We start from the raw sequence: 13643 nt of genomic DNA, 5'->3' as shown, positions 1-13643 counted from the left end.
GCCAAACAACTGGTTCAGGACGATCTCCGCATGTATTACCAAAATGTTGTGGGTATGAATATAATCTTGCTTCTTCCGGCTGCGCATACGACATCGTCGCGTTAACCGAGACTTGGATCAACGACATCAAATATTCGGCCCCAATTGCTTCGTGGGCTCACAGTTTTCAAAATTCAAAACCAATCGTGAAGCAACAAAGAACAAATTTGGGCGACTGTGGAATTCTCTAACCAAAATCATCACATTTGTGCGGTGTCTACCCGATCGAACTTGTCATACCACCGTGATCGACGCACACAATCGATATGTCGTTTACGTAGCCGCCGATGCCGATCCTTCCGATGAAATCCTTGTTGTTGGTGATTTCAACCTTCCAGGGTTGAAATGGTGTTCTTCGAATAGCAACATTAAGGTTTGTTCTACTTAGTATTCGGGCCTTTTCTTTTATTTACTGCCTTGCCTCTAGTTGTCATACCGAGAAACTAATGGCAGCGTTTTGATCAGGAAAAATTGTGCACACCTACGTAAAAACCCAACATGGTCAGGAGGAATGATCGCCAAGGCTCTCTAACTACCGAAATCGACTGTGAATACCGTGCTCAAACGTTACCGGGACACTTTGACGGTGGACGCGCTAAACAAACCAAACGAAGAAGTGGAACATTGGAACGGAAACTACGAGCGAAGGTCATCAGAGCAGTCCGGAATAATCCTGGGGTCTTCTCCCGTGATTTGGCCAAAAGGTTCAATGCAGTACATAGTACAGTCCGCCGAATCTGTATGCGTGAAGGATTACGGTCGTATCTCGCCAACAAACAACCCAACACGACGTTGAAACAGAACCTGGTTCCTGAAACCCGAGCAAGATAACTACACGAGCAAGTCCTGACAGAGTACAATGATAGCTGTGGAAAAAAGACAAAAGTTTTCATCACTGGAGCAACCATGAATGGACAAGTTTACAAGGAAAAGTGTGTTCAGGAGATAGTTTTGCCGTTCATCCTGTCACACGAAAGCCCCATGAAGTTTTGGCCTGATCTAGCTAACTGCCACTACGCCCGCAATGTAGAAAAATTTTGATGTTAATGAAAGGATTAATTCACCAAACTGCCCACAGTTTCGTCCCATCGAAAGGTATTAGGCAATAGTCAATCGTAAATTGAAGAAGTGTGGCAAATCAATCTAAACATCATCTGATATAGCGAAGCGGTGGAAAAAATGGCCAATATGGTTGACGTTGCCACTGTGCAGAAATTTATTAATTTTTTTATTTTATTTATTTCATTTGTCGTCAATCATAAGTAGACCATATTGTTTACAATTCGTTCTTAACCGGTTAATCTTGAAATTTTTTTTTCTAAGTGTAGTTTTTTTCATTGTTTCATCGATTAATTCACAATATTTGTTATAACATGACATCATTCTGTTGAGAAGTTCATCTTGGCCATAGTTTGTTCTTTGATCACTGATATAAAACAAATTCCAAATTCCTGAGAGAACGAGTGGGAGCATAAAAGTTCGTTAGAATTTCTGTGCTATTTACTCTTTGTGCAATTATATTTTTTTTAAGGGGGGGATTTATTAGTAGCTTAAGTATTTATGATAAATATTAGTAAATAATAAGTATGTGTGTCCAATCACAAATGGTGACTTCTCAACACTGTTAGAAATTTGTAATTTTAATTGTTAGGATTTGTTTGCTTTCGCAATCAGGACTTATCATTCGTAGGGATTTAAACCTACTTGTCAGAACAGGGAAAGTAAACTTACCACTAACTTAATTGCTAACTTATTGGCTATAAAGAGAGCTTATCGTAGCAATTGAGGATTGCAACGATTTTTGTCGAAAATTGTTAATAATTTTATTTGACATAGCTTCTAATGGTTCAACACCAGTAAGTCTATGTAATGCGAGTGTACCAAACCAAGGAGGACGCTTCAAATCATTTTCAGAATTTTATTCTGAATCCTTTGGAGCGTTTTCTTTTTTGTTGAACAGCAACTTGACCAGATCGGTACAGCATAAAGCATTGCTGGTCTAAAAATTTGTTTGTAAATCAAAAGTTTGTTCTTTAAGCAAAGTTTAGAATTCCTGTTAATGAGAGGATATAAACATCTCGTATATTTGATGCACTTGGCTTGTATACTCTCAATGTGCTCTTTGAAAATAAGTTTTTTATCATAAATTAGTTCCAAGTATTTAACCTTGTCAGACCAACTTAAAATAACCCCATTCATCTTGACAACGTGATTATTGTTTGGCTTGAGAAAAGAAGCCCTAGGCTTATGCGGAAAAATCTATTATGCGGAAAGTCGAGCTTCGTAGCCGCAAGGTTACAGAGTCCGCTTTGACAAGCGAATGGTGATAGATTCGAATCTTAGTAGAACCAAACCATTCGTTCGCAAAAAGGACTTTAAGTATGGGTTTATTCTCAGGCTCTTCCGCACAAAATCTTCTCTCCAGATTTAATAACCTCTCGTCTAAAGCTTCGATAATATCATAGACTATAGCACGTTATATGCTTTTAGAGTGATAGCTTGCAGGAGGCTATGATAGAATCGATAAGGAAGAAAGTTGGTTACTAAATCTGAATGAGAAGACAAAATAAAAAAAAGGACTATAGCTTCCCTCCAGACTTAATAACCACTGATCTAAAGCTTCAATAATATCATAGACTATAGCACGTTATATGCTTTTAGAGTGATAGCCTGCAGGAGGATATGATAAGGTCGATAAGGAAGGTAGTAGGTTACTAAGTCTGAAGGAGAAGACAAAAAGCACTATAACACGGAGCAGGTTACTTCTCAATAAGTAGCACTGCAAAATGGTAAAAAAAACAGAAATGTGCAAACAGCAAAAACGTCCGGACAATGCCACAATAGATCAAACAACTACTGGTCGCAGTGGGGTCCACACAAAAAAAAAAAAAATGCGGAAAAATTATCATTTGAGTTTTAGAAGCATTGGGAGAGATTTTCCACTTTTGCAAGTAGGAAGAAAAAATATCTAAACTTTTCTGCAATCGACTGCATAAGACACTAAGACTTTTTCCTTTTACGGAAATGCTTGTGTCATCGCAGAACAATGGCTTTGTGCATCCTGGAGGCAAATCAGGAAGATCTGAAGTGAATATGTTGTACAGGACTGGACCCAAGACTGAACGATGAGGTACACCTGCTCTGACAGGAAATCTATCAGATTTTGAATTCTGATAGACAACCTGCAGAGTTCGATCAGTAAGATATTTTTTTAAAATTTTGATTAGGAAAATTGGAAAATTAAAAGTTTGCAATTTCGCAATCAAACCTTTATGCCAAACACTGTCGAATGCTTTTTCTATGTCTAAAAGAGCAGCTCCAGTGGAATAACCTTCAGATTTGTTAGCTCGTATCATATTAGTAACTCTGAGCAATTGATGAGTAGTGAAATGCCCATGCCGGAAACCAAACTGTTCATTTGCAAAAATTGAATTTTCGTTAATGTGTGACATCATTCTGTTAAGAATAATTCTCTCAAACAGTTTACTGATTGAAGAAAGCAAACTGATTGGTCGATAACTTGAAACTTCAGCTGGGTTCTTATCCGGTTTTAAAATTGGAGTAATTTTTGCATTTTTCCATAATTTGGGAAAATATGCAATTTTGAAGCAGCAATTAAAAATTTTCACGAAAAATTCCATTGTGCTCTCAGGGAGATGTTTGATTAATATATTAAAGATTCCATCATCACCAGGTGCTTTCATATTTTTGAAATTTTTAATAATTGATTCAATCTCAGTCAAGTTAGTTTCAATTATTTCTGCAGGTAAAAAATTCTGGGAAGAAATTAAACCGAATTGACGTGTGACTTCATTTTCAATTGGACTCACAAAATTCAAATTTAAGTTATGAACACTCTCAAACTTCTGAGCAAGTCTTTGAGCCTTTTGTTCATTGGAAACAAGAAAACGTTCACCATCTTTTAAAACTGGAATAGGCTTTGAAGGTTTCTTAAGAATCTTCGACAGCTTCCAAAAAGGTTTTGAATATGGTTTCAATTTTTCAACTTTAGTCTCAAAATTTCGATTTCTCAGAAGAGTAAATCTATGTTTAATCTCTTTCTGTAAATCTTTATAAATAGTTTTAAAAACAGGGTTACGATAACGTTGATATTGACGTCTGCGGACATTTTTCAAACGAATTAGAAGTTGAAGATTTTCGTCAATTATTGGTGAATAAAATTGCACTTGAGCCTTTGGAACAGAATAGTTCCTGGCATCAACAATTGCACATTTTAATGCTTCCAAAGCGGAATCAATATTCACTTCGTTTTGCAAATCAAGCTCATTATTGGAATTTCTCTCAATATGAGTTTTGTATCTTTCCCAATTAGCCTTGTTATAATTAAAAACAGAGCTCACAGGGTTTGAAACTGATTCATGTGATAAAGAAAAAGTTATTGAAAGATGGTCAGAATCAAAGTCAGCATGTGTGACATACATGACTTTGATCTGTTAGCACCAAATCAATTGTTGATGGGTTGTGCGATTATATCGTTTATAAAAAAGTTAAAGGGTATGTGCTTGAGCGCACAAACGTAGGCTTGCCGTGGGACTATGGTGGGTGTAAAGATTTAATTCTGCCATAGCCACAGTATATAACATACACCAAACGTACAAATACCATGCACAATAATCCGTGAACATTTCACAAAAAACCACAAACACCTGTCATAAACCACAGCATACAAATACCAATACCCACATAAACTGCCCATAAATGCATAACAGTCCCACGTAATTTCTCATCACTTTTTGCTTAAACCTCAAAAACTTCATTACATACCCGGTGCTCTCAAAAAATCGCAAGAAAAAGCTGTTTGTTGCTAAATTGATTAGAAAAATATGAATTTTGTTTAGTCCCATGTTACAAATAAACGCAAAACAAGCTCAGTGCTGAAAATAACTAGCATAGAATTATGGTCACTATGATAGCCAATTACCAATTGAAGTACTATTAGGAAAAATAATTAACTTGTTGCCCATACAAGTATTCTGTCATAAATATATTTACCTCGGATGAATGCATTTTTGCACACACATGTTATACACACATACACGTAATACACACACAAACACACAGACACACATGCACACACACTACTCACACGCAAATGCTACTCAGACACGCACACGCTACTTACACAACACAGTGACACACACACACATACAAACAAACGCATACATACACACAGATACACACACGCACACACACATACACACGCATTACTTACACATACACACACCTTACTTACACATACACACACACGTTACTTACACATACACACACATACACGCACGCTATTCACACACTCACACATACACACCCACACGCTACTCAGACACACACGCTTGATATACGACACACTATACCTACACTATCGGCAGCATCTAAACAGCTTCCAAGTCTTCCAATGGTCCCTTCCAACGGCTTCCAATGGTCCCCAGTGCCGATCACATCCAGTTTTGGGCTGTATTCCAACAACGATATCTGATTTAGATTACCACTGGCGGGGTCCAACTCAGATCGAAGGGAAGCCGAACTTTTCGCCTTGACGGTCTTCTCCCAACACGGAATCTCCTTTAATAGCGTCACTCAGCGTGGGAAACTTGGGTGATTGGAGAAGAACCAATCACGTGGAAGCATCTCTGCTTTCTTTCTTTGTCGCTTATGTTGGGAGATGAATGCGGTGCCAATCGGCTGGCATTGCTAGCCAATGACTGAATGCGTGAAATCATTCGTCCATGTTTTTGAAGTCTGCGTTAGGGAAATATACCAATCGTATGAAAAATGTATGTGGACCGACCTTCCGCAATTTTCACCGAGAAAGACGTAGTCCCACGTCAAAAGTACAATAAAAATTGCTTTTGTACTGACTGATTGGAGGTATTCGACGAAAAGTTCGAGAGTTCATCAGAACAGCAGATAGATAATGTTTCTTGCATATTTTCTTGAGGTTTAATAAGAACCTTGCAAAAAGATATTTTTATGAATTTTGTACATTGTTTCATGGAGAAATTAGAAGTTGTATGCGGACAATTTCTGAATGAAACAAACCTTATGTATTCAGATCCTATGGTGTCCACTTTTCACACTAGCGCATTGCTACAACTTTTCATACTGGCGTATTGCTTAAGTCAGCAACGATACGGGAAATCAACAAAGTTCTGAATGAGAATGGTCAGATGCTTGATCTGTGTTTTGTGAGTATTGGCACAAACTTACCAGCTATCTCGGCACCTGCACCGTTAGTGAATTTTGTTCCTCATCACCCTTCGCTTCACTTGGTATTGAACGGTAAACCTACGACTGATATTGTTGCCAACGTTTCAGATGTCGCCCATTAACTTTAGAAGAGCTTGTTGTTGCTTGGTGACAATGATGATGTGGCTACATCGACCCTCACCCATGTCCCATGTACCTTACATTATCGGTCGTCAGTTGAACCTCTATAAGAACCTTGTAAATGTTTATAAAGCTACATAGTGATTTTTTGGAAGTCCGTCTAAAAACTAATTTGGGCACTAGAGGGTTAAGAGAGCAAAACGTGACGCATTGCGTCAATTTTCAAAACATCGCTCTAAATATTGCTTTAGGAGAATATCGTGTTCGACTGAACCTTGAATATAAAAGACTGAGCAGGCGCTGTTTCAATGCCTATCAACAAAGCATGCAGCGAAACTGAAGACGGAAAGAAAAGAACCTGATTTGCCTTCGGCAATGTTTATTAACGGTAAAATCTAAGCTGATTTAGATAGCCTTTGTCGACTTTTCCCGGAAAAAATCAGCAATATCTTCGTAGAAGAAAACGCATTCTCTAAATCAGGAGGCCTCGGCAACAAGATATGTACCTTATTCGAACGCAATGTTGACAGATATTCTAGTTGAAAACGACAATATTCTCACAGCCGCTTCCAAGTTGAAATCGTCTTTTCTTCCGGATCCGACGCAATTCCTGCAATCGTTTTGAAGAACCGTATTGCTAACAGCCACTGCAACACCTGCTTCGGTAACTACCGCGTACCGGAACCTATCCAACTCTGCTGGGAGTCTGCTTATGTCTTCCCGGTCTAAAAGGAGATAAGAATAACGTTAATAATTATAGAGCAGTAGTTCCCAACCTTTTTGGCCCCGCGCCCCCCTTTGCGAAGCAATGACAGCTTTGCGACCCCCAAAAGAATTTCAGATACAAGTTTTGCAATATAAGGCTGCTTTTTCAGTCTCAATTTTTGATGAACATTCAGCAATTACATCGATCTACCATAAACCAGCAAGTATTAACATTTCGTTTGCCGAAGTTCTTGAAAATTCTGCCGAAAACTTGTAGAATATTTCGCTGAATTAATCAACTGTTGAGTTCTCGGCAATCAAATTTAAGTGTTTGGTAATGAATTCAGTATTTTTCCATTGCAAACCCTTTATCTCTTATAAGCCACACGGGTTTACGCCAAATCGAACAACCGCTAAAAATCCGGATTCGCCAACCTCCTTCGTCTCCGTAGGATTTGAGAAAAACTGTCAAACAGACGTAATAGAGAAGGAGAGAGTATTTTCGGCGTACTGGTGTTTTCGGCCCATTCTCAGCATTTCTTAGTTACATTCACATGCACAAAAAATTCACAGTCAAAAAACAAATGCAATTTTTTGATTTGATGGCCTCAAGTTTCTTCCGAAAAATACCATTACATAACTGGTTTTGGAAAGTTTCATAAATCAATATTACGTTGCACACTAATGTTATGCATCCAGCAAGGCCAAAAAATCAAAAGCTATCGCATACGGAGAATCACCAAGCGACATTTGTTGAAAATTTCGCTGGTACACGCAAAATTTCCTTATTATTTTAAAAGCAATAACGCAAAATGGTCCTTTAGGTAACAAATCTCTCAGATAAAAGCAAAAAGTTTCTTCTCCAGTCAAGTTACAACACATACTGTATTATATATTTTATTATATTTACTATATTTATTATATTATATTTAGCACATGTTACGGGAGTACGAATATCTAATAACAGTCGTTTTAACCACATGCAAAGTTTTCACTGTCGAAAAATGCTCCCCTTTCATCTCCATTCAAGAAACAATACATATCGTCGCATATGTTGCACATGTTACTTGTTTCTTTTTCTTCTATTTCCAATTCATCCGGTGTGCGTGTATTAGTTTGTTCGTTGTACGCATAGAGAGTAGAGAAAAAATGTTAAATGGAAACTCATTTGGACCTGTTTACAAAACTCTCACTCATCTAGAACAACATTCGCAACTCCGACAACTCTGGTCACACGGTATTACATATTTCTATTGCAAGTAAACACTGGGGAACGAAACAGTGATGTTTCTAAAAAGACATTTGATCGGTGAGATTCTGATTATGTACGAATAAAGGGGACAGAAATGAACCTGGTCATTGCATCAATACAAGTGAAGTCTCGATACACATGAATTGCGGTATTTGGTTGTATGTTCTCCTGCAGAAACACATACAAGCATGTAGCCGTCATATATTTTGTTACTCTTTGGTTATTACCTGAGAGTTATTACTTTTTGTATCTAATGCGCGGTCAGAAGGCACAAGAGATCGCAGCAAGCTGCGACCGTGAATGGACGTAACTTATTTGCGTGTGACTTTTCGCTTGTATTTTTCCAGCTGTGAAGTTAGTGAAAGTTTGTGTTTGAAGATGTATTGGCCGAAAATGGAAGAAGAAATCAACTAAAAAATGAGCACGGAGAATCGTATTGAACCACTGGAGCAAAAAATGTTCCGATTGCTCGCCTGTCTACTCAAAACAAACTTTAAGTTCAATCGCCGGTCGGAAGAACGGCTGATGCCTGGTGAGAGTCATCCTCACAAACGTAACAATCATCCGGTCAATACGTTACACCAGTTTTTTTTTGGGAAGCATGTTCGATTATTAGTCCGGGATAGAAAAGAGTTGCGTGTAAGCCTTTGAGCTCATCAATGAGTCAAAAATAGACATGGTTCATATTCATCATTGAGAACATGACATGTGAAGTGTAATTAACTCAGGACTTATGATAATTTGTATATGGAAAAGTAAGGAGGAAACCGTTGGGAAGAAAACAAAGAAATCGTGCCGCAATTTAATCATATAATCAATTTATTATCTCGGCACAAAATAACTCCCGGCATTACACTGGCTCTACCATATAGCACAATTGATTTGCATTTGCATCGAAAAATTCTTCACACATATTTTTCACTCGATTATCAAATCATTAATCCTCTGTTACATATTCTGAGTTTGTAATAAAAATGATTCACACTCGAAGGGAAAGAAACAAGATCACAAAAAATCGTGATAACCTCAGAATTCATTCGACGCCCTGCAATAACAAAACTTCAACTTCAAAAACTTAAAACTTCAAACTTCAAAAACTAAAAAACTTTTCGTAGATCGAGATAGAACGAATCCATGTTGATGGTACGCTAATGATGAAAATTTTGACATTTGAAAAAATGTCTTTAGTGTTTTATATGCATATTTGATTTTTTTGCAATTTTAGGCTTTGGATGCATGGAACTTTGCCAACTTCTGGATTCAATTGGTGACTCAGTTCATTTACATACACCAGTAGATTCGTTCAACTCGTTCAAGTTTATCCTCGCTGTGGTGGTTTCAACAGATTTCGCGCGCGTTATTATAATTTTACCCAGTAGGTGCTACATTCCGATTCGGCATTTGACCTTCTGTTTATTATACACAGACTTCGCAGCCAACTGTTAAATGTACAGGACAATTGCGGGGTTATGTTAGTATCAACCGGATTCAAATTACAGAATCTAATTCACTTCTGATATTTACTATACTAACCACACACACTCCTCCCAACATAGATTTAGTATTTGTTAGTTTAACTCGTTTCTAAAAAAAATTGACAACTTTTATTCCTCTCAGGTAAATTCCACAAATTTGTAAATGGCTTTGGTATATATCAGGTCACGATGAGATTTGTTGGTATAAATCAGATCCAAATCGTGTAGTATAGCATTTTACAGTTCACAGCAGCATACCGTTGTCTGTTGGTTTAAATCGGTCTTAAATCAGAAAATAAACAAATTTGTGCTCTAGTAAAATAAATCACTCACGCGTTGCTCCTACAGCATTATTAATGTCTGTCTGTTAGTTTAAACCAGTAACAAATATTAATAAGCTAAGTGTGTTTCTCTAATCAGCCGACTGAATGGAGAATAAACCGAAAACAGTTCAATAGAGTCGGGTATAAATTATATGTATGATCGCATCACTTATCAAAGTGAATCCTGATTCAACTTAGTCTTCCCTACTAACAAAAACCACCTTCTTGTGACTTTTGTGGAGATGCAGAGGTTAACACGGTCTCCAAATAGCAAGAGTCACACTAACATCCCTTCCCTCTTCCCACCTGATTGCAAGGACGTGGCCGGCGTCGTTATTGATCCTTCAAAGTATTGAATCACTAAAACATGTACAATGAGAATGGTCGGTCACTCCCAGCCCCATTCAGTTGATTCACTGTGCAATTTTACTGATTCGGATCATTCACGGAGTGCAACTATTGAAATGTGCAGTCAGTCAAGCTAAGCTAAATTAAGCTAAGCTAATGCGCGGTCAGAAGACACAAAAAGTATTAAAATGTTGCTCAAAAGTAACAAAATCTTTCCCGTTTGTGTTGGGTGTATCCAGCTTTCCACGGGCGGTAATGGCGGACAGTGCACGCAGCCCATTTTGACGTTTTCTGTAGGTCGAGTAATTTTCAATCGCAGTAACGAAGTAAAAATCATAAAAGTTTTGCAATATAAAAAACTTATTTTCAAAGAGCACATTGAGAGTATACAAGCCAAGTGCATCAAATATACGAGATGTTTATATCCTCTCATTAACAGGAATTCTAAGCTTTGTTTAAAGAACAAACTTTTGATTTACAAACAAATGTTTAGACCAGCAATGCTTTATGCTGTACCGATCTGGTCAAGTTGCTGTTCAACAAGGAAGAAAACGCTCCAAAGGATTCAAAATAAAATTCTGAAAATGATTTTGAAGCGTCCTCCTTGGTTTGGTACACTCGAATTACATAGACTTACTGGTGTTGAACCATTAGAAAAAAATCGTTGCAATCCTCAATTGCTACGATAAGCTCTCTTCATAGCCAATAAGTTAGCAATTAAGTTAGTTGTAAGTTTACTTTCCCTTTTCTGACAAGTAGGTTTAAATCCCTACGAATGATAAGTCCTAATTGCGAAAGCAAACAAATCCTAACAATTAAAATTACAAATTTCTAACAGTGTTGAGAAGTCACCATTTGTGATTGGACACACATACTCATTATTTACTAATATTTATCATGAATACTTAAGCTACTAACAAATCCCCCCTTAAAAAAAAAATTAAAGTTTTGCAACGTAGCGTAGCAATTTTAATAAAAGTTTTGCTTATTTTGATCCGCGCATGCGCATGACCGATCCGATAAGTTGCCTGATAGTGTTGAAATTATTTTTCTTAAGGGGGGGATTTGTTAGTAGCTTAAGTATTTATGATAAATATTAGTAAATAATGAGTATGTGTGTCCAATCACAAATGGTGACTTCTCAACACTGTTAGAAATTTGTAATTTTAATTGTTAGGATTTGTTTGCTCTCGCCATTAGGACTTATCATTCGTAGGGATTTAAACCTACTTGTCAGAAAAGGGGAAATAAACTTACAACTAACTTAATTGCTAACTTATTGGCTATAAAGATTGAGGATTGCAACGATTTTTGTCGAAAATTGTTAATAATTTTATTTGACATAGCTTCTAATGGTTCAACACCAGTAAGTCTATGTAATTCGAGTGTACCAAACCAAGGAGGACGCTTCAAAATCATTTTCAGAATTTTATTTTGAATCCTTTGGAGCGTTTTCTTCCTTGTTGAACAGCAACTTGACCAGATCGGTACAGCATAAAGCATTGCTGGTCTAAACATTTGTTTGTAAATCAAAAGTTTGTTCTTTAAACAAAGTTTAGAATTCCTGTTAATGAGAGGATATAAACATCTCTTATATTTGATGCACTTGGCTTGTATACTCTCAATGTGCTCTTTGAAAATAAGTTTTTTATCATAAATTAGTTCCAAGTATTTAACCTTGTCAGACCAACTTAAAATAACCCCATTCATCTTGACAACGTGATTATTGTTTGGTTTGAGGAAAGAAGCTCTAGGCTCATGCGGAAAAATGAGATCAGTAAGATAATTTTTTAAAATTTTGATTAGGAAAATTGGAAAATTAAAAGTTTGCAATTTCGCAATCAAACCTTTATGCCAAACACTGTCGAATGCTTTTTCTATGTTTAAAAGAGCAGCTCCAGTGGAATAACCTTCAGATTTGTTAGCTTGTATCATATTAGTAACTCTGAGCAATTGATGAGTAGTGAAATGCCCATGGCGGAAACCAAACTGTTCATCTGCAAAAATTGAATTTTCGTTAATGTGTGACATCATTCTGTTAAGAATAATTCTCTCAAACAGTTAACTTATTGAAGAAAGCAAACTGATTGGTCGATAACTTGAAACTTCAGCTGGGTTCTTATCCGGTTTTAAAATTGGAGTAATTTTTGCATTTTACCATAATTTGGGAAAATAACGCATGCGCATGACAAAATTTAAATTACAAAGGGGCCATTGTCTGTTGAAGTTGCTATGCTACATTACGACGTTGATTTATATTTTCTACGACGTTGTTAAATTTTTCTACGGGCTGTGTGCACTGTCCGCCAATCCAGCTTTTCACGAGCGGTAATGGCGGACAGTGCACGCAGCCCATTTTGACGTTTCCTGTAGATCAGGGAATTTTCAATCGCAGTAACGGAGTAGAAAATAAAACAATATCGTAACGTAGCATAGGAACTTCAACAAACAATGGGCGTTTTGTTATTTGAATTTTGTCGAGCGCAAGTTTGGATCAAAATGAACAAAACTGTTTATTGAAGTTGCTATGCTACGTTGCATTTTTTTTCACTCCGTTACTGCGATTGAAAATTACCCGACCTACAGAAAACGTCAAAATGGGCAGCATGCACTTTCCGCCATAACTGCTCGTGGAAAGCTGGATATTATTATTTTACTAGCGGTAATCCTAAATTTATTTGTAGATATAAACTAAAAGATTTTTAATGAATATTTATGGAGAAATCTGTTATATTGCACATTATATTACTAAAACAATTGAAGACTGAAAACAGATTATCAGCAACCCAACCGTGAAACTCATTTCGGCCTCGACTCAAGCACGATTGCATCAAATCATGAACACATGTTTGCATAGCTATTGTTCGTATTTGAAAGTGTTTAATACGTACCCAAAAGCAAAAAAGCTTAGCAGTTAAAACTCAAAAAAAATCAAAATGTTAAGGACGGCCGTCTAAAAGGCCGGAAATAGGTATTTTACCCTAAATACTGATTTTTTTGTGGCTTTTGTTGTTTAATCATATAAGGGGCCATCCACATACCATGTGGACAGATTTGTAACGATTTTGAACACACCCCCCCCCCCGCCCCCTCCGTGGACAACTGCCCATATAAATTCTAAAAAAATTGTATGGATGGTGGACATTAGCATTATTA

This window comes from Wyeomyia smithii, chromosome 2 (genome assembly GCF_029784165.1).
Source record: "Wyeomyia smithii strain HCP4-BCI-WySm-NY-G18 chromosome 2, ASM2978416v1, whole genome shotgun sequence".
In the NCBI taxonomy this organism is placed as follows: Eukaryota; Metazoa; Arthropoda; class Insecta; order Diptera; family Culicidae; genus Wyeomyia; species Wyeomyia smithii.
This window is presented reverse-complemented; position numbering follows the sequence as displayed.